The sequence below is a fragment of the Uloborus diversus genome, chromosome 3, assembly GCF_026930045.1.
Source record: "Uloborus diversus isolate 005 chromosome 3, Udiv.v.3.1, whole genome shotgun sequence".
Taxonomy (NCBI): domain Eukaryota; kingdom Metazoa; phylum Arthropoda; class Arachnida; order Araneae; family Uloboridae; genus Uloborus; species Uloborus diversus.
The window spans coordinates 25,540,174-25,558,763 of NC_072733.1; the positions used below are offsets into that span (position 1 = coordinate 25,540,174).

Sequence of the window (18,590 nt, forward strand, 5' to 3'; positions counted from 1 at the left end):
TCTGTTTAATTGTTGTATTTTTTTCTTTTAAGGTCCAAATAATGAATGGTTTAGAAAAGTCTTTTTTTTTTTGAATAAGAGGCAAATATAAATTTTAGTCACTGCTATTTCTGTTTTAATGAACTTATTTACTTCCCCTTATTTTTATCTATTTGCTGTTTTTTTTTTTTCCTGTAATGAAACTATACGGAAATAAATATTCTTGCAAAAATATCAGTGTTCTCACATTTGCATATTCATACAGGGAAAACACAGGGAATTTTCCTCCAGAATTGAGTGGCAACCCTGCTACACCAGCCAAAAAACATTGAAAAAACACCAATTGTTTGGAGAAAAGCCATTAATAATCGGGGAACTCCAGTCACCGAAGACCTGTTTGACAAAAACAAGAAAGAGAAGAAAATAAAAAAAGACGTTGGTCCTCAAAGAAAGAAATGATACTGAAGAAAACAATTCTAGTTGGTACCAGGGCGTCAGAGTCAGACTCAGTTTGGAGTGAAGAAGTCGGAGTCAAGAGTTGAAGGTTAAAAGTTTCATGAGTAGGAGTCGGTCATTTTTCCTTAAAGTCCGCAACTCTGCTAGTGGTTGCAGAATCAGAGTCAAACTGATTTTGAGGTAAAAGAGTCGGAATTGGAGTCGAAGGTTCTAAATTTTCTGGAGTCAGAGCCGTAGCTAATCATTTTCCCTCCAACTCCGCAATCCTGGTTTTTACTGTCACACATTTGCAAATTATAAGATAAATGACCTGAGACCATGTTCAAAATGCAGCAAGTAGTATCATGAAGAATGCTTTGGTTTGACAGCTGATGACAAAAATAATTTTGAGTGCTCTGATGGCTGTTACACAAAGAAATTTGTTATCATTTTGAAGACTTTAAAGCATGATTCATGCATATATATTATAATTGATCTTAATTACCAATATTGGAAGCTTATTTTGATTATTCATGAGTTAAAAATCTTAGGCCTTATTATCCTACTACAGTGTAATAAGACGTAATGACAAGGTTTTTAAAAATTTTTAATTTTATGTTTTTTTCGGCAAAAGTAGTTATTTTTCCATAGTTTCTTATAGTAATTGATCTTTATGTTGAATTAATGTTACAATTTGTTGATTCAGATACATAGTTTTTATTTTATTTCCGATCTTCCTTAGGTGAGCAGTATTACCCGCATCTACCTTACTTAGTGTTGTTGGCTATTAGTGTTGATGTTCATCTCTGTTAGTTGAGGATGCTGTCTTGTGAATTGCTCCATTTTGTGCAGATCCAGTCTTGATGTTGTTGTTGGTCAGGTAGGTGACCGTCATGTTCCGGTGGTCAATTTCTTTTTCCATTTTTAGTTTGTTTTTAACATTGTATGTGTATCAGAAATAAATGTTATAATTGCTTTTAAGCTTGCTTTCTTTGTTGCAAGATTTCAAACCAAACTGTGCTAAATATTAGGATTAAGATCTACAGGGATAGATGATCAGCTAAGATATCAGAAAAAGAGTTTTGCGCAAAAAATAATGCACTTGGTGAAAACATGCTGTGGATCTACTGCAGTTAGTTTTACCAAGATTAAATAATTGTGGACATTTAGCAAAAGATTCCCATCAACTTCATCTTTTAAAATCTATTTTTCTTTTCTTGGGGGGGGGGGGGGTCGTGCTTGGTTTTCGCTCAGGAACTGCAAATTTTGGACAAAAACGATGCCTATTTCATTTGTGTATTTCTGTATCCAAATTAACTAGCACTGAGTTTTCTTGTTTCATTAATGTTGGTCATTGTATTGCATTTGACTCATTACAGTATTTTGCATTTGATTCATTACAGCAAGAGTCAAGGCCTTATCCAGAATTTTTTTTCGGGAGGGGCCCGAATTTGCACATTGCCCTAACACACACACACATTTACATATAGGCATACATACACGCATAACAATATTAACTTAGAAGATGTTTTTGGTCTTGACTTTTAATGATTCCATTGTTCGACTGTTTTTTTAATTCTTATTATTTTTTTATTCACCTTGTAGTGGTAAGGATAACAGGAGAGTGTCTTTTTATGTGGGATGTAGAACACCCATAATTTCAGACGGTCAGGGGGGGGGGAATTTGTTGAAAAATAGGTATAAAAAGCTGTATTTTAAGGCCTTATATGGGGTAATTGAGACTACAAAATTATGAAGAAAAATAGCCAAAGTCTTTTAAAAGTTATGCATTATTTTGCAAATTAACATCAATCAAAATAAAAATTGCTTGCTTGAATCATTGACATTAATCAACAGAGTGGAAAAACGAGAGAAGAGAAAAGAGAGGCACATCGCCATTTACACATATCGGCTTTTAGTGTAGTTTGTTTTTGATCACTTCACCAACCATCCCCCCCTTTTCAGAAAATGCCCTACAGTATAAAAAATGTAATAGAAATGGCATAGAGATTCAGAAAATAAGAACAAAAGAGTAATATTCCATTTGGAAAATTCATACTTTATTTCCTTCATAAGAGACAAAATTAAACTTTTCAAGGAATTTCAAAAACTTAAATTATTTTCAAAGCCTAGAACAATTGAAGTTACTTAAAGCATTTTATTTGCACTTTCAGAAATTGTCTTACAAAATGATTATAACTTTAAGTTGAAAATAAATGCAACGAAATATTTCTCTAAACAAACATATTTTTTTTTCAATCACAAGTAAAACAGAAAATGAAATAGAGTAGAGTAAGTACTTTTTTTTCTCATGCTTACGATATTAACAGTATACAGTAGAAGTGAGATAAAAACAAGCAATAACAAAAGAACTTCCAAAACACTGAATTCAGCATTAAATAAATGGAAAAACATAGAACATATCAGTCACAAAAATTGATCTTGAAAAATATGCTGCAAAAACGTGATAATCATGATTTTTGCATTTTTTATCAATGTATCAAGGAGCTGAATTGGCAACCAGATACTAGCCTAATCGGAAACTAGGGACCCGGTCCTTGGGGAGTCCTCAGCTAGAAATCTGTGCAGTCTAAGTTTTATAAGAGTTTTAGGGTGAGGAGGGCAGGGGTGCACGTAGGGGGAAGAAGGGACACCTGTTGGCCCGAGCTTGAAGGGGGCCCAATATTTTTAAAACTAGGGTTGAAAATAGAGGTAAACAATATGGAGGGAGGCCCAAGAAAGTCATTTGTGACGGGCCCCAAAATTTCTGTTCACGCCCCTGGAGTAGGGCAAGTTTACCAAACTGACAAGAGGCCTGCCTTGGCCCTGGACGGCCCTGAATTGAATTGGGAAAAAGAGCAGGAAGTCCTAATTAAGGGTCTAAATTACAAGTACGCTTTGCAGCTAATGAGAACTAGAATTGCTTTTTCTGTATTTCTTCACATTTTCACTTGTTTAATAGTTACAAAATTAAGAATTAAAAAAACTTTGTTATGCTTGTTTTACGGTGCCCGGGCCCGTCAAGCCCCCCCCCTCTGGATACGGCCCTAACAAAGGTTGAATGCTGTTTGGTTTCACCAAGCCTCAGCCTCAGTGGAAGATTTTGGATGTTTCACTAATTTTACTCTCACTTTAAAGAGACATTCAAAAACTTAAGCGGGTTATCTTACTACTCTCTGTCATGCAAGTTATCCTGTGTTTCACCCAAATTTCTGACGCCTCTTTTACAGTTGTGCAAAAAATTGCAAAAAGCTTGGCTAATTCTTTCAACATAGCTTAAAATTCACCACCAACACATAAAATATTAGCTTTACGGTGACAAAACATCGGCATGTTTTTTCTACAGGATAGAGAGCATAAATAATGTTAGATTTTCATTGCTTTATTCTTTGAAGAACAATATTGTTTACTTTAAGTTAAAGGTGTCGAGTGCATTCCTTAAACTCACAAAAGCATTCCAGCATTGCATTCTGGCTACTCCAGTAGATTTTGTGATCTGTAATACAATTTCTCAATGTTTTCTAAGGCTCAATTTTCTGGGTTTTAAATTTTAGTGATGATTTTCAAAAATGTTTATAATTTTATTACATTTTCTCAACTACTGAACATATGAAAACTGAAACCTCGAATGAGAATATCGATTCAGTCTCAGAAAAATATACACTATTTTTATTGTGTTCTTAAATAATTAATCAACCATTCATTATATGAGGGACAAATTTTTTCTTGCTCTTCTTGCAGATATACAAGGAAGGTGATTCGAACTTCAGATGATGCTTGTGAAAATATTTGTTTTTCAAGCGGCAAAAGTTGCAAAATGTGAGCATGAAAAATCTCTGGGATTAGGAGTCTTGGGCACTTTTGTTCTCAATCCCGGAGGATTAATCCAGCTAAATATCATGAAGGATTTGGGATCAGGACTTCAGGATTGGAAATCCTGGTAAGCAATATCACACTTAGATAGGAGCTACCTTCTCTCCTAGCTGCATGTTTCCTTTCGATAAACTCAAGCACCAAGTCGAAGATTTCAGGACCTATTGAGGCAGGAATCTCTGTAAAGCCTCGGGGTGTACTAACACCAAGCAATAACAATTCTCCATGATTGTCTTCACACCACTGTCCTAGTAATCTATCGTTAAGAACATTAATACACAGTCCAGTCACATTAATGTGACCATCTGTCAAAAGCCAGAATAACCACCTTTCGCAGAGCGGACTGCTGTGAGACGTGCAGGAAGAGAGTCACTTAGGTCCCTGAAGGTGTTCTCTGGGATGTTGAGCCATGCCGACTCTAATGCCGTGGCCAGCTGCACTAGATTACGCGGTTGAGGATCCATGGCGCGAACAACTCGATCAAGATGGTCCCACAGATGCTCGATTGGGTTTAAGTCAGGTGAGTTTGCTGGCCAGGGGAGGACGGTAAACTCATTCTGGTGCTCTTCAAACCACACACGTACACTGGCAGCTGTATAGCACCTCGCATTGTCCTGCTGGAAGATGCCATCATCCTGAGGAAAAACAATGCGCATGTAGGGGTGGACATGGTCCGCAAGGACAGATGCGTACTTGTATTGATCCATCGTGCCTTCCACAATGATCAGTGAACCCAGAGAATGCCAGGAAAACATTCCCCAGACCATAATGCTCCCGCCTCCAGCTTGGACTGTTCAGGCAATGGTTGCAGGGTGGTTCCTTTCAGAGGTTGCCAACTTATACGCCAACGTCCATCTGTCCAATGGAGCATAAAACACGATTCATCTGAAAACGCTACCTGTCGCCACTCAGTGGACGTCCAGCTGCTGTACTGACGTGCAAATTCTAGCCTTTGTCGTCGATGAACAGCAGTCAGCATAGGTGCACGAACCAGGCTTCTGCTTCGGAGGCCCAGACGCAGCAATGTTCGCTGAATAGTAGTTTGGGAGACACTTTTGGTAGCCCCTTGGTTCATTTTTGTGGTCAGTTGCTCAACGGTAGCCCGTCTATCTGCCCGAACGCATCTCCGCAACCGTCGTTCGCTTCTGTCATCTATGGCTCGTGGTGCACCACATTTGCCACGTCGCTGATTTTGGACAGTCCCATTTTGCCATGCACGGTACACTTTTACCACGTCAGCACGCGAACAGTTCACAAACTCAGCCTTTTCGGAAATGCTTCCACCCTTGGCCCGAAAGCCAATGATCATGCCCTTTTGGACGTCGGATAAATCGCTTCATTTCTGCATTGCGACAACGATTGAAATGTTTTCCAAAGCCCTCCACACCCTTTATATACGCTCAACTGCACTGTGCTGCCACCTGAATTCTGTGATTGATTATTTAACTCTGACGTTTAAAGTACGTGGTGGTTACATTAATGTGACTGGACTGTGTACAAATTTCGTTTTCAGTAGAGATAACAAATTGCAATATGATGCAAACAAGGTTTCTCACAACTAAATATTGTGTAAAGCATTATTCAATAGGCAATATCTGGTTCCTCCCTTTGCAGAGGAGCAGTGACTATTGCCATTTGTTAGATAATTTTGGTTCATCAGTTCGAAGAGAAAAATTGCTGGATATTTAAAAGCTTGCATTAAGAGCTCTACATTTATTCATTTTAGCAATCTGTTGCCACTTAATGATACATTGATCACAATAGACGTAGTTGGATGGTCTAAATCAGTTTTAAAAACATCCTTGACAGTCAGCATTATCATTTCTTCACTGATTTTATGAGCTTTCTTTTATTTTGCTATTAACTTAAATGAGCTATAAGAAGCTGAAAACAGCATCACATTTTTTCGTTGAGCTTGCTGGTAAACTTGAATTCGATAATGCTTTCATAAACTTGATCTTGATGTTACTGAAAAACAACAAATCTTTGTTTTGTTTTTGGATAATTTTTTTATCAATACTCTTTTAAAGGATACAGTTTCATTGTCTCATTAGATAAGTTTGTTGCAAAGTAAACATATTGGATGTTACGTATTTGACAGTGATTTAAATAAATCCTATCTTCAAGTACGTAGCACTGTACCAAAAACACTTCCTTTAGTTAATTGACACAGTTTGGTGGCAATATTTTAGTAAATTAGCAATGTTTGTGTTACTTGTTTGGGCTAATAACAAAATGCTTGGACTTTCCACTTTCTCTCCCACACACCTGCTAAAATCCTTCTCACGCTTTCTGTTGCCAAAATTATTTCTAAAAATACCTTTTATCATTTTCTGGCGATCCTTTTGTCTTCTATAACATCTCTATCAACTACCATCGACATTGATTTGGCTATATTTTTTACATGGTTGGCGACTCCCAAGTCACTTATTTAACATTCAATATCCAGAGATTTTTAATACAGTAGAAGACCATTATAATGCACACCTTGGGACCAAAGGATATGCGTTACACAAGTTTTTGCATGATATAAATCATTCCACAAATTTTGAAACTAATATTCAGAATATATGAATATATTTGCACATTAGAATAAGTTTCTACTGCAATGAGGATTAAAAGCAAAAATTATGTAATTTAACATATAGTATCATTCACAAACAATATGTTTCATAACTGAAAAAGAAAGTGCATTATTGTTCATTTTCACTGACTTAATGGTTTGTATAGCAGTTGCATTTACAAGTACAATCTGGTACTTATTTATTGTGAATACTAATTATCATTTAAAAGCTCTGGATCAATATAGGAAGCACTCTCAAAATTTAATTTGCCGAAGAATTATATTTAAAAGGCAAAATAAACATGTTTTTAAACTGAAAAACCTACTGTTTACTTTTGAAGAGGTGTGCGTTTTATAGAAAATTGCATTTTATTGGTAAGCGGTATAAAGGTATTCTACTGTAAATATTATTACTATTTTTCCCCCCATTTAAAAAAAATGTTGCAATTTTTTTTTTCTGTTCATCTCAGTACTGTAGAATAATTTTGTAGCTCCCTAATATTTAAGAGAGTCTTTTTTTTTTGAAATTGAAGTTATCTGGTACTCCAGCCGAGCTACCGATATATTTGTTCTTACTTTTTTCACTATATGGTCTATTGGTCATACTTTATGTATATATACAGTGCTGTAGCTGAAAAAAAAATATTTCACGGAATGCACCACCTTCTTTTGGGTAGATGTCATGGTTGACAGATGTTTGTTTTGGGGTCAAAAAGGGTCTGTTTCAACAACTTATGCCAGCTTTATTTAAAAAGGGGATGTTTACTTTTTGAAAAACAAAAACTTTGTTTTGAAACAAGTTTACAGTACTTGGCTGTAACTATGTAAATTCTTTTTAAATTAATGTCATCTTGTCTTTTTTCAAATCGAATCCTGAATTGCTTTAAAAGTCATTAGTTCTGTATTTACTTCAATATTTGCTTTATAATAGTGTATCAAGAAGTTATTTTTGGAAATCATCCAGCATTGAACATGTGTTCGCGAAATATTGCTTCTAATACTTTGCATCTTGTAAATATTTTAATACTTTGGGCAGCTGGGAGTTATTTTAACTTATGTTACCAAAGATTAGCTTATTTTATTTTCTGTTTTGATGTAATTAAGGAAATAATTTTCTTTTAGCAGATATGCCAACATGTTTAATCCTTTTGCATCTTTAAAATATTTTAATATTTTTCCCAGTTGGAAGTTATTTTCATGATTATTACCAAATATTAGTTTAATTTTCTTTTTTAATATAATTAATAAAATTTTTTATAGAAATATGCCAACATTTGATGTGCAAGTCACAGGAAATTGCTTTTGGTGTTTAAGATTTCAATCCTTTCGCTTCTTGTAAATATTTTAATATTTTGTGCAGTTGGAAGTTATTTTAATGCATAATACCAAGGATCAGTCTGTTTTCTTTTCTTTTTTTGATATAAATAATGCAAAATCTATTTTTTCGAAACAGGCCAACATATGACATGTAAGCCGCAAGAAATTGCTGTCTCTGTTTGAGATTCAATTCTTTTGCATCTTGTAAGTATGCATTTTTCACAAATGGAAGTGATTATAGCTTAAATAAGCAAAGATTAGCTAACTTTATTTTTTATTTTAATAATTGATGGAAGTAGAAAATTTAAAATTGTGCTTCCTACATTCCCCAGCGTGTAGTTAATGTATTTATTAAGCTGTCTGAGTCAATTAATGCCAAAAAATGAGAACAGCTGCTGCATTCATTAGAGAAAATATGCACAGTCATTGGAAATGGAAAAATGAAATGAAAAGAATGAAACTAAGCAAGTGAAATGAAAAACATTCAAGAAGGACGTAATTTTGTTTTTAAAAGAATAAAATGTTTCTCCAAAGGAACATAATGGAAAGAAATACAAAAGCAAATCATTTGGCAGATGAGGTTGAAAAATCAAAGTACATTAACTTGTTTATTCAATCATATAAATTAAGAAAAACACTTTTTGAAAAAAAATAAAAGAAAGAAGTTCCTTAGATCTAAAATTAGGAGAAAAAGGTTCAGAATTAAAAAAATATTTAATCAATCTCCAGTTTTGGATTTTCTTTCCATCATTTTATTTCGTTACATTTTTAGAAATTTTTGTTGTTATATGTTTAATGTATCTTTTACGTTCTATAATATACATCATCATCTAATAGTTTAAATTTGAGAAAATGAAACATTTTTTTAAAAATGTGTGCATCAATTTGTTAATTCTATTTAGAGGTTCTTGTTTTTTGAGTTTTTAGTCCTTATAAGTCCTTGGTTTTGTTTCAAAGAAGTGTGTACAAACTCTATTCATATCGTTAGTAGTTCATCTTGAAAAATATATATTGCTCTTTAACTCCATTTGCGCAAGTTAACAAATGTTAAAACTGAAAAATCTTGGACTTTTGACAGCAAGTTCAGTATCACTTTTTCCTTTCTGTATTACGTTGACAATATTAGTACAGTAAAATTAGGCCAAAAAATGGCCAAACCCAAACATCCAAAAAAAAAAAGTGAAACCTGTTGCAAATTACTTCTTACCCTTCCAGCAAGAAGGGGTAAAAAGTCCCAGCACTTTGCGCGTCGGGTTTTGGGGGGAAGGGGGGGACGAAATAATCCTCTATGTAAATAAAAATAATTTCTATTACTTAAAAAAATACTCAAAAGTCGCAGTAATCACACTCTATAATAGTAAAATAATAAACTCTCCCGGAAAAAAATTCTAATTAACAGAGGGGTGCACAGGCGGGGGGGGGGGGAATGGGGGGAGCTCATGGATCAGCTTTGCGTGATTGAAATTTTTAAGGCAGTTTTTTCAAGGGGTATTTCTTTCTTTTTTGAGGCCTTTTATTCTGGATGGATACTCCGTCACACTTAAGGGGTGCGCCATCGCTTTTGGGGGGGGGGAACCATGAATTTAAATTCTAAAATGAACTGTTGCAGTGAAGTTCATGAAAAAATTTCCCTGATTCAAACTTTTCCGAAGTACAAAATGCCACACAATGATATGGTAATGTCGGAATGATAATTCTAAAAGATCTAAGCGAGCTCAGTAACCAAATTATTTTTTGATTGGAGTTATTAAACTGTTTAGAGCGCTGGAAAACAAAATTCCTGTGCAGCTTAAAAAAAGTCCAAATTGACCAAAGTTTCCCTACTTCTTGATTAACTTACTTCAAGTTTTCTACAATCTTTTGCCATCACCGTAAGGGGGGACAAACCAAAATTGCCAATAGTGAGACGAGCAATGTTGCAATTCTGCACCCTCTAAGTCGGTGGGGGTTCTCATTGACAAACACCGAGCTACCTCTCTTTTACGCAGCTGGTTATGTGAATTATGCTAAATATGCAGACATATACTTGCAACACTATCTCAAACTTTTGAGTACATTATGCGATAAAAAAAAAATTGATCACATCAAACATCAGCTAAAACATCAGCTATCCAACGATCTAACGCAGTGACAAATTCAGGTGGTCTAGAACCTGTAGTGATTCAACGATAGAACAAGTCTTGATGAGAGCAATGAGCAATACAACAATGGAATGCTAAATATTTACACCTTTTTATCTCCCATTTTGGAAATCACAATCCGTTTCAAAAGCCCCCAGAAGTTTCTTCCCTCTCAAGTTGGTAGTGGTATTGCTCGCTGATAAGGTGAGTTGCGATGAGACCTTTAACGTACGGGTACAAAGGATATAGAAGGCAAACAATTTTGTGGCATTTCTTTGCAAAGGAGGTAAACAGTTATGTCTTTAGCTTCTGTTGCGAGAGTAGTTACTATCTGTAAAGATGTGTAAGCCCAAACCATCTTTTACACCGAATGGTATGAACAGTAAAGATGGAATAACAAATTGTTAAAAACTTCTGGTACGAGTTATGCGCTGATCCTCCATCAGTATTCGATGAATCTGGTTTCAGAAGGAAAGAAATCTTGTATCGTTAAAGTGCTATTATCTGAAGCAAAAGGTTCATCCACCATCACAGAAAGAACAGCTGGTGTCATGTATGAGGCAGTGAGAAGCAAAGGGATGTAAGTGGACATTTTCAAGTTTTGAATAAAACTCGTTTAAAGATAACATCCTAGGTAGGCTTTCACTGATTTTCTTTTCTAAATCATGCTGTATAGAAGCAACTACCAGGTCTACTAGTACCATCTCTTGCCTCAAGATAGAGGAGAGGTTCACCCACCATTTGTACTGGTTATCTCCAAATTTTTAATTTTGCCACTTACATCCCTTTGCTTCTCACTGCCTCATATATAATAAATGGAAGATACCTGCTTGATCATATTTTTGGTAATGATCTGTAAGCTTCAAGGAAATATGCCAGCAATGCAGTGTATAGGTCACTTGTAAGTATGGGAAAGCTAGTGTCATTTTTGATGAGTGCAAAGAAAGCACCACAGAAATATAATCTGCGTCCTGTTACAACAGCCAAGCCTTCTGCTCTAGAAGACTTCCTGCGTCTCAAATCTTGTGCTTGCTCTGAAGGGTTCATTGGATATAGTGAATGTTTGAAAAGTCTGAAAATGGACTGAAGTGCTCAATTATATGCTCAAACTGTGTTAGACATAGCTGCAACTATAACGATTTTGCTGAGGATCTAGATTCCAAAAAACATCTTGACTTTTTGTTACAAGATTAGGAGAAATCATTTGAAAGCAAAAAACAGGTCAGCGTAATTTTTCTGGTTATTTAATCGAATGTGCACCATCAGAGAGGGGGGGAGGATAATATTTTAGTATATAATTTTATTTTGGGAGATGAGCTATGTTCTTATGGGGTGGACAGTCCTGATTTAATGCATTTTAGATTTGCATGGAATAATACTTCTACTTGAAATAAAAGGGGGGGGTGAAGATTTATTTTATTTGACGGAGGGGGGGGGGTGCTGTAGCTTTGAGGTGCACCATCGATCTTGGAGGATGGACGCACTCGATTTCTAACTTTAACTTAGCATAAAATAATGTTTCCATACGAAATGTATGGAGGGGGGTTCGGGGGTACTGCTTCGTTTTACGGCGATAGGGGGGCTCTGTAGCATTGGTGGGTTATGTCATCCCTCTTGGGGGTCAAACACCTTTAGTTTCATGCTTTTAAATTTAGTATAACATAATATTCTCACTTTAAATTTACTCTAAAAATTCTGGAAAAATACCCAAAACAGCAATTTTTAGATGCCCCCCATCCAAAAACCCGACGCACAATGGGGTGGGACTTTTTACCTGTTCTTATTGGGAGGGTAATAAACAATTTGCACCAGGTTTAGCTTTTTTTTTTTGGATGTTTGGGTCCGACCCCTATTTTTACTGTACTATATGTAATACAGAATTAATAGTCCAGTCAATAGATACATTTTAACTTGCAAAAAATGGGGTCAAAGATTTTATTTTTTTAATTTGTACATATTGGTGCCGACATGGAAAAACCAAGTTATCCAACAAGAAAGACCCCGGGAGAACTTTTGGGGGCCGAAAAACCACAAAAATTTATGACTTTTTTTGTTTTTTCCAAAATATCTCCGAAATGGTTCAACTTAGAAAAAAGTTTTAAATATAAAGTTTAAAGAACATAAAATTTCCTACAACTTTTGTATTTACAACTTTTTTGTAGCACAAATAACAAGCTTGCTATAGCTCTTTGAAAATAGGCAGTTTTCCTCCACTCCGAAAATAAAAGCTTTCACACCGAAAGCAAGGCGTCATAATTATTAGAACTTGAAGAGAAACTTTAGTTTCAGAGAGTTTATCGACAGTTAGAGTAGTTTGAGTTTCTTGCTCCACCCCCCCCCCCCCACCCTGGACACAGAGTAGCATTTCTGGCTGACAGATTAGTTCCCACTAGACTCCAAAAACAAACGATGTATTATGAAACTGAAATACATATATACACATTCATTTAAAGCACATACGACGATGCAATAATAAAAAAGAAATAAAAACCTTCCCCACTGCTCACGAAGTAACTTTTCTGATCTGACAGAAGTAGTCTTCATCAGACTCCAATAATAGATGATAAATTGCTGTTTATAACTGGATTGCACAATATATACCTTCATTTGAGGGATGTAATTCGTACATTCTAGTCTAATTATTGCAAACAAACATGGGATTTTTAAATATTAATGTGAAGGAATGAATATTAGGCAGCTAATAAGCAAACAATCAACACAGTCATGCATCCTATGCTCTGATACAATAATAATAATAAACCCTCCCCTACCGCTCACGAACTAATATTTCTAGTCTGACAGAGGTAGTCTTCAGTCAGACTCCAATAACATATGATTTATATTGCAGTTTGTAATTGAATTACATAATCTTCTCATTCATTTAAAGCACATAATTCGTACCATCTATTCTATTACAAGTGAAAATGCAATATTCGAAAATATAAATGTGAATGAATAAATATTAGGGTGATAATAAGCAAACAATAGACATAATAATGCATAAATAAAGGTACAATAGTAATACGTAATGAACACTTTGAAAAAATTCTGCAGGAACTGACTTTTTGAGGCATGAAAAACTCAAAAGAATTACCTTTCAAAATGAAAATCCAACTGTAGAAGCTTAATACAGATTAATTACAGACAGAATAATACAGATCTAAATTACAGAGAGATTCATTCGACCTTAAAGCAAATAGAGAAAGGACAACAAAATACGCTGTTTATCTTCTTCGAAGCCGTTTTGAAGGTCCATGTTCTCCTGGTTCAGAATCTGTAGGGGGTAGAAAGAGGCTGTGGTCCTTTAATTGTTCATCTCCTTGTTGCGGTAATTCCAAAAGCTCCTGGAACAAATCATCTTCTTCAGCAGTCTCATCCAAAGATGAAATTTCTGCAACACTTTCACAATTTGTGCCACTGCAGTGTTTGCACGTGCTGGAGCATTTTAAACCTGCCTTGTGACAAGAACAGGCTCTAGTACAATTTTTCTTGCAGGTTTAAGGTACAATCTTCAAAAGATTCTGAGTAACTGAATCTCTTTTCGTGTCAACGTGCATTAGACCTTGCGTTCTGCATTCCCAACCCCACTTCTCTGGATCAATTATGTTGCCCAACTTTGAATTTGGTGGTAGAACCGATATGAGTGATAACGTGAAGCATCCCCCCCTCTCCGCACGTTGGAGGTAGCCCTGCAAGATTTATCTTAGCCCTGTACTAGTTTTATAAAAAGATTAAATTGCAAAGTATCCAAAGATAGGTTCAAATACTTTACGTCACCTGTGTATAATATTTGCAAAATGTTTTCTCCAGCTGCAGCTGAGGCTTCATGATGACAGATTGGGTCCCTAAATACTTCAATAGCTTCCTTAATTTCAGGAGTTTTTTTCTTTTTTAACTATTTTGTACAACTTAATTTTGCCTTGGCCAAAGATTGCCGAAGTCGTATCACACACACTAAACGCATGGATCAAAAGAATATTGCTGGGGTCAAACTTAAAAGATTTAGTGGGGAAAAAAACAAATCACAAGTATTCCCTCTTCCAGGTTTTAAAAAGAACAAGTTGCTGAAAGGCTGTCCTAAAGCTGTCATCAGCACCAACAGATCTACATCCTCTCGCCCACTATAACAAACTTTTCAATTTCTTTTGCCTTTGAAAGAACAGTAAGTAAGTCGGCATCATCTTGAGTCTGCCTGACTTCAATGCCACACTCTTCGAAATGTGTCTCAAGAAGTTGAATAAGACTATTCTTGTTGTTATAATTTGCCAGAAATCTTTCGGAATTTAGTCAACATGTTAGGTTCAACCATTACTTCAAGGGAAGATATTGATTGCTCATTGGTACAGCATTTGTGACAGGCAGTGTGAATTGTCACTTCTTTTAAGAACTTCAAAAAACGCTCATGTTCTTCATTTTGCCGTTTTGCGCTGCATCTTTGAAGATTTTCTATTCCCTTCTCCTTTACAATCTTTATTTCGCATTCACGCAAACTGATTTCACAAATAATAATAATAATAAAACACCTTGGTCAGGCGTATTCATTTCTAAGGAAAAAAATTGTAATACAGAACACACAAATTGATAAAACATACTCTGGCCCAAACGCTGAAGTGAAACGCCAACATGAGTAGCTATTGAGTCGATTCATCTGATTTGGAGAAAAAAAAGGGGGGATGGAATGGGGGTGTTTTGTTTAAGTTAAAGGGAACGGAGGCATTTACCCTCAGCTGTGAAAGACAAATGATTTCCAAGGTCAGACTGCCAGCGTTTCTCCTTTTTTCCTCCGTTATCAGATGCGCTTTCACGCACTTTGCTGAGGGGGTTCAGAAAAAGTGTGACTTTCAAGAAGCTGTAACTCGCTTGCTTTTCACGCTACAAAAATGTTGTAATGACAAAAGTTGAAGGAAATTTAATCTTCTTTAACATTTGCATTGGAAGTTTTTTTTTGTAATTTTAACCATTTTTGAGATATTTTGAAAATACTACAAAAAGTCACAATTTTTGGGGGGTTTTCGGCCCCCGAAACTTCTCCCGAGGTCTTTCGTGTTGGATAACTTGGTTTTTTCATATTGGCACTAGTATACACAAATTTTTAAAAAAAAACCTTTGACCCCATTTTTTGTAAGGCAAGCCCGTTTTTTTCTACCTATTGACTGGACAATGAATACTTTATCAAATCAAATACTTTTAACTCACTTTTTAAGTCAGTTTGAAAAATTCAAAACATCAAACAGTAATTAAATATTTAAATGCATTGTAAATATGTAAATAACATGACTGGGAGGGAAGAACAGAATAAAACACAAAATGCGGCCATCTTCTAGTGGTGTGTTCTAAACTGTTACTGTAATAAAATATAACTGCATTCCCAACTAAAAACTGCATTGGGTACATTCATTACAAAAGATTACTGGTTTATAAAAGATGGAATACAGTAGAAGGCCGTTATAACGCAAACCTTGGGACCAGAGCTGTAGCGTCATACAGGTTTTTGCATTTTATAGATCATTTCACAAATTTTGAAACTAATATATTCAAAATATATCTATATATTTTTGCTTCAGAATGAGTTTTAACTGCAGTTTGTATTAAAGCAATAATTATACAATGTACTATTCAAAAAGTATGTTTCACAATCAAAATAAAGTGTATCCTGCAGTTCTCCTATCTTTATAGTTTGCATAACAGCTGCATTTTTAAGAGTGATCTGGTTTTTTTTTTAAACTGAATTCTAATTTTCATTTAAATTCAGATAGAAAGATACAAAAGTGTTTCAAAATTTAATTTGCCTAACAGTTTTTATGTTTGCAATGCAGAATAGAGAGCTTTTTTTAACTGCAAAACATATTGTTTACACCTGAAAAGTTGTGCGGTTAATAGAGAACTGCGTTATATAGGTCGGCGTTATAAAGGTATTCTATTGTATTGCATTGTGAAAATAAAAACAAAATTGGTTAATTTTGCAAAATGTTACGAATTATATGTGAACTGAAAACTAAAAATTGTAAACAATCTTAAAAATATTTAGAAATAGCATTAAAAAGAAGCATTAGTAGTATTAGAACAAAAATTTTAAACATTTTTATTTTCATAAAAAAATTTGAAAGTTGCCCACTTTTTCCTATTTTTGTAGAAATTCAATCCTTGGTAGAGGCCTCAAGGAGTAGTTCAAACTTGATAATATTCTATAGGTGTTTTGTACTTACAAATACAAAACTTTTGGCCAGTATTCCAAATCAAGATTCTAGTTTTTCATTATTTTTGGTCCACCCTAATATACAAGTCAAATGGAACAAAATAATGTTTGCTTAGTTTCTTCTTTCTCCCTCTAAAGCACCTTTTTGTCAGCAGTTGATTATTTTGCCATATCGTTTATAAACTAATACATCGATAAAAATATCATTTAGATAATTAAACACTGTAAGTTAATTATAGATTTTGTTAAAACACTTGTTTGTTTTAAAGAAACCTAATCAATAATTCCAAGGATTGTTGTTTTGGCTAACATGCGGTGTATAATGCTAAAATTTTCTTATAGTTTTATACTATTTTTTATTGTTTTAATTTTAAGTTTTTATTAGGTGTATTCTAGAAACAATTTGAAACTAATTTCGATAAAAATGTATCTTTAGTTTCTGAGCTTAGACATGCTATCCTTGCACAATAGAAGCTCTTAGATCTTTTAACAGAAATTAAAAATCCACAAAGACGGTCGCCAAGGCCTCTGGATCTTACAGCTTATGACTCTTTCTGGGGTTGTTTAAAACCACTTGTGTAGAAATTGACCTACTGCTCTGACGCAGTCAAGGAAAGCTATTCGCCACCAGTTAACAAATATACCCTCTATGTAAAATGATTTTTAGCATTGTGCAGGGTGTTTTTGATTGTCTGATGGCTGTAATCCTCAATGATAGGAACCACATTAAATAGCTCCAACACTGAAACACTTTCATTGATCAAAAATAGCTGTATTCTAATTTTATTTCACTGATGCCTCACTAGTGACTAGTGTCACCTTTTGGTCAAAAATGTAACTACTATATATATATATATATATATATATATATATATATATATATATATTTATCATCCCCCCCCCATGTTTTTTAACATTTCTGTGCAAACCAAATTATTTTATTGTAAATAGTTCAATGAATAAAAGGTTCTTAAAAGTGTACTATCTTTTGGATCACTGTGTATATTGTTTCAACTTTCAAATACATGTATGCATTTTCTTTCAGATTAAAGAGCTACAGAAATTAGGAGTGTCCTATCTTGCTGAAGCAGATGCTTGGGGGCATGCAACCACATGCAAGTGATGTTGCTAGAGATTTTATGCATGAAAAAAGACTAGTTATCAAAATGCTTCTTCCAGTATGTGCCATAAGAAACATTGCAATCGACGGGAAAAATGCTTTCTCTTAACCCTCCTAGTGGCAGGGTTGCTATTTTGTCCACTCTTACGTAAAAAGTCCGGGACGGAGGAAGAAATTAAACAAAATGGACAAAATTGGATGAAATAAAAATCAATTGATTTTCCATTTGTTTGATACATAGATTTATTGTTATGGTGTAATAAAATTAGTACATATAATACATTAGCTCTTGTTAATTAATCATTTGATTAAATGAGAATGATTGTATTTTATTAGAATGTAATAAATCCAAAAAAAAGTTGTTAATCTCACATTGGTGCAACTATTTTTAGATTATAACTAACTAAGAAGTAATAAAATTTAACAAAATGAACAAGATAATGAGCGTGATTACAATAATAGAAATTGAACTCAATGGAACAGTCTCATTAAATGCTTGGAGAAATACATAAAAAAACAAAGATATTTTCTTGAAAATTATTGATGAACATGAGGACGAAATGAATGCAAACATAAAGAATATAATTAATGATATTGCTTGATAAGTGAAATATCTAATTAGTCTTTTGAAACCCATCAGTATTTCATTAGATGTACTAAAAGAAATTTCTCATAATTATTGTAGACGTAACTAATGAATTTCAAATACTTTTGAAAGATGCTAAATAGCTGACTTAAAATTCACAGCAGGATTTTAAGAAAAGATTTGATGACTGCATCACCCCAGCTCACATTGTATCAGAAATACATGGGTGAAAGACTTACTAGGGGCCAATCAGAAATAGCAAGGAATTGACTGAATGACATTGATGAAAATCTCTTGTTGATGCTCGATATTTTTTTTATTCAAACATCTCCATTTCTAGCAACCAACATACTGTATTTTTCCGAGCCAATCATAAACATAATCTATCACTAGCAGATTGG

The 18,590-nt window shown here is 34.5% G+C and overlaps 1 long non-coding RNA gene across 4 annotated transcripts in view; it reads left to right on the forward strand.

Annotated features, from left to right (window-relative positions):
• Positions 1-17,967, forward strand: part of LOC129218587 (uncharacterized) — a 45,243-nt gene extending 27,276 nt beyond the window's left edge. For all 4 annotated transcript variants that reach the window (XR_008580344.1, XR_008580341.1, XR_008580342.1 and 1 more), the window contains 4 exons: positions 1,157-1,294; positions 4,156-4,354; positions 8,304-8,371; positions 17,529-17,967. This is a non-coding gene — a long non-coding RNA (uncharacterized LOC129218587). The remainder of the gene's footprint in view (positions 1-1,156; positions 1,295-4,155; positions 4,355-8,303; positions 8,372-17,528) is intronic.
• Positions 17,968-18,590: the final 623 nt, after the last annotated feature.